Source organism: Dermacentor andersoni, chromosome 1, assembly GCF_023375885.2.
Source record: "Dermacentor andersoni chromosome 1, qqDerAnde1_hic_scaffold, whole genome shotgun sequence".
Lineage (NCBI taxonomy): Eukaryota > Metazoa > Arthropoda > Arachnida > Ixodida > Ixodidae > Dermacentor > Dermacentor andersoni.
This window is the reverse complement of record NC_092814.1, coordinates 369,539,917-369,544,401: the sequence shown is the minus strand read 5'-3', so window position 1 is coordinate 369,544,401 and position 4,485 is coordinate 369,539,917.

Genomic DNA, 4,485 nt, shown 5'->3' with positions numbered 1-4,485 from the left:
ATGTATAGGGTTTCAGTGGGGCCGAGCTATACCTCGTTCCATACATAGCAGTCAACGCTGTGGAAGCCGGAGAGACTTCTTGCAGTACTTCGTTCGAACTTGGATATAGTTGGATGGTTTTTGACCGAAATTGTGCGCAACTGTTTTTTATATAGGCTCAGTATTGAATGAAACAAGTTTTAATCCTTAGAGATAAGGACACTGTTGTTTACCGCTGCTAATGTGTTGTTTTCTATCATTGATAGTTTTGTTGTTGCTTTCGCGTTTTTTTATTTGAAACGCGCCCCGAGGAGCGTCACGTGCATGCTTCGCGGGAGCGAACGCTGTTGGCGCGCAGCGAAACATACAAGGAACGCGCGGAGTGATAACTTTTCTCGGCCGAACTTCTTGCGTAGCTTCCCCAGCGTTGTCTGCTATGTATGGGACGCAGTATAGGGTAGTTAAATTATATGACCGGAAGAGGAGGGTGGGGTGCCAGCGTTTGCGATTGGTCCGCTTCTCCATGCTTAGCTTGCGTTGGCGGGTCGAAAAAAATCACGGCGACGTGTCACGGAAGTTTAAAAATGCCGCTGAAGCGATCTCCAGCCAAGAAACGTTAGCCGAGGATGTCGTAGACGAACCAAAAAGGCTCGACAACGTTTTGCTGCCACGCAAATTAACCCAATAATTTCATGCTACTGGGCAGCTTCGAGTAGCCAGTGTCCAAGTGATCGGTAGAATGACATCTTCTACTTCTTTCGGAGCAGGGCAGTCACCGGCTATTTTGAAAGAAAAAATCAATTTTGTAAGGCATATTATAGCACCTTTAAAGCTTATGTGTCACTTTGACATGTTTCGCAGTTTTGGGACATCGCGTGACAGACAGGCGAAGTGGCCACAATTAGAAAACTTGTGAACAATAGCGGAGTGCTAATGCCAAGAGAGGTGTACAATTCGAAATAACCCAGTTGAAGAAGCCAACAGGAATTCCTGTCGCAACTACAGAAATTTCTATTGTACGACAGAAGTTTCTGACGTTTCTGCAATTTCGACAGACATTTCTGACGTTGCGACAGACATTTCTGATGCCGCAACAGAAAGATTCTGTCGCAAAGACCAATAGTTCTGATGTAGCAACAGAAAGATTCTATCGTTCTCAAGTCGCAACAACAGTTTTCTATAGTGACAGCGCTTCTGACGTCGCAACAGGAACTCTCTGTCGCGACTACACATTTTCTGTCGTGGCGTTAGACATGTGTCACTTTCTGTCGCAGCGACATAAGTTCTGACGCCACGACAGAAGCGCTTTCCGTCGCGACGCCTTAAAATTGTATGTCAGTTTCGCATCGGTGGTGTACTCTGTACTTTTTCGATTGCACAGCATTCAATCGTGCTTCTCTGAAGCCGGCAATGCTGATAGCACCGACACCGGTATTAAAATCGACGTGGCCAATGGTCACATTTGTGCTGTAACGACGAAGCACCAGCGACGCCCCACCAGCCTCCTCGAAATTGGCCGCTGATCAAAATCATACCATCTGCGCGAATGGCTGCGTATCCGTTTTGTTTAATTGGTAAGATGTGGCACACAGGCCTGTGGTCTTACATGTGCGGTTACGCTGACACATTATTTAATTTCCCAGAAATATTGCATAAGATTTTGCAAAGCGAAAAAGAAGTTTTGGGTTGTTCCACAAAGTTGCGTGAAAAGCTGTCACGCTCGGGTCTCATTATTCTGGCACAGCGTTGCCGTGCGAAACCAGTATGCTGTCAGACCGAACACTCATCCACGAATGTTTATGTAGCTATTTTGCATTGAACACACAAAATATATGCGCGCTCGAAAGTGCGAAGAGCGAGTGCACATGACAACTGTCAAAATTAGCAGTAACAACTCTAACACTGTCCGCGGTCACCGTTGTCTATTTCTGAATTGTTTACTTAATATGAATATCGTAAAGCAAATCGATGTTCTAGAACTCCACGATGTACTTGTCGATGATAACGACACTTTTGCTCTTTTCGAGATGCGGCAGTTGACGCGGTGTATTGAAAGTGCATCTTGGCTCTTAAAATGCAAATGTAAACATCAACGCAGATGTTCGGCGTGGTACCATGTGTGCATTTGTTTCTAATGTATGTTCAAATTTAATGTAACAATATTGGTTTGACACTATTCATAATTCCATGCAACAAAGAAAAGAAAATTAGGCGTGGTGCCGTGGTAAGATGCTGTGTTCGTGATCGTCAGGTTCCTAGTTCAAATTCCCGGCGCGAAGTTTCTCTTCTTTTCTTATGTTTTTTTCTTTTCTTGCACAAACAAACTTACATAGCCTTAAAGAGGTCTCTGTAAATTTCTAATTAAATATTGATCAAGAACTACAGAACTTTCCACTACAGGACGTCACACTAAAGACAACAGAACGTCCCAAAATACGACAGTCTGAAATTTCCTGTTGTGTTTCTTAACTGGGAATTATTTTTTTTTCTTCGATATATTCATGCATAATCAGCGTGTCAACGACATAGCATATGGGGTCGCGTGACAGAAAGGCGAAGGGGGAGGGGGGGGCCGTGAAAATTTTTTTATTAATCGCCAAGGGCTGATTGCAGAAATGGAATAGAAACAGTCTGTGAGAGCTTCGCCTTGTAGCGCCCCAGGTCCAGTCTTTTTTAACCAGCATCGAAAAATCTGCGTGTTTACTTGTCGCAGCACTCCGTATTTGCTACTTTCGCCTCCCACATTCTGCTCAGACAAAGTAACATTGCCCAATGATTGTAAAGTGCTCACAGAATGGGACGCGTCAATTTAGGGCTTACTAATGCCCTTACTGTCGTTTCTATCGGCCGCAGTTGGCGTCACATCCACATAATTTTGGCACGTACACTTAAATATAAGTGCGCTTCAACTTTGGTGACCAGGTTCCTGGCGACATGACAGGGTACTATTGTGTATCTTGAAGGGGCAGCGCAATATGACGAAGACAGAAGGCAGGAACACACAGAACTGCGCTGTTCCTGCCTTCTGTCTTCGCCATACTGCGCTACCCCTTCAAGATGTTCAACCAGTAGAAACTCGCCCAAATGTCGATCCTTATATACTATCGAGTATTTTGCACGTATGCAGGGTTCTGCTAAATGCTCCCTGTGGCGTTTTATCCGGCCAGCACTGTACATGCATATTGCCCGTTCATTTTCATCGTCATTCTCAAGGCAGCGGCATAGTGCTTAGTAATTTGTATTTTTCTCTTCTACAAGCATTCACCGAAGGGTGATTGCTTGCAGCTACCCTTCTAAGAATTGGTTTCTCCAGATGCAATAAAGCAGTCAGAGGTGTATAACAAATAAGATGAGTGAATATAGTTTGAAAAAGATGCTGAGTAACCCAAAAAACTAAAGCCAGCGCTTCTTACTGAAGTTGCGGGAACAACAATCAGCTAGCGTCACTATTGAGTTCTACGCTGTGAATTGATCTACGTAGTTTTTTCTCTCTTCTTCTGCCCACTTTTTTTTGAGAGCCTTTCCCCCTTCATCCCTTTCGCTGTAAAGTATCATGCAGACGAATATACGCTCGCTAATCACTCGGCTTTTTAATAAAGAGTTCTCTCTTTCTTTATGCAGTGCCGCAGGACTGCGTCTAGGCTTTCGTAGTCGTGTCGCACTGAAGTTGCAGGTGATATTGAAGTTCCTAATTTACGACGAAATTGCATTTTCACATGCTATGCTTTATTTGTGGGAATTCATTGTAACTCCGCTAAAGCTCCCTTAGATACTAGGTGATATAGCGAAGACGATGTCGAGGCCAAATTTCATAGAAATGGACCATAGCACGTGACCAACCATAAACACAATTCCAGCCGGCTTACCGATATAGGTGATAGCGGTCATGGGACTGCCTACAAATTGTCCTGGAGGAGATATTGGTCCCCTAAGGATTACGTTTCTATTTCGCGGAACCGCGCCTTACCTTGGTGTACTTTGGGCCACTTACTCTTACTGGGTGGAACACTTTTTCAGTACCAACGTGTTTTCTTTTTCTGCAACTGTAGTGTCGTTCTGATGAAGTTGCACAACGTTTAGGGGTCGAAGGACGGTAGTGCTGAACAGAGCTGCGCCCGAAGCAAAGCGGAACGCTATGTTATTAAAGCCCTAAAGAGCTTTGTGCCTGCTCCTCATCAAATGTAAGGTATAGTTTCATGCGTTGTGCAAGTCCAGTGTGCTAAAGACTTCGCCCAAGGTCAGTGCACAAAGATGTCGAATATTAGTAAAAGGCGCTATTCAAATTATTTCACTGGATTTACTGTTATTTAAGAATCCCCCGTTCAAGCATCATCGTTTCTTTTTACACCACAGGTAATACGAGCTTTTTTCATTCCACCAAGCTGAAAGGTGACAGCACTCTGCCTCCAAGGAGCCGCTTGTCAGCGGACACTTTCGTCTGTTTGATATAAGCGGCTGCCAGTGCCTACCAAAGCAAGATTGAGTTTCTTCATTAAACTGTGGTAC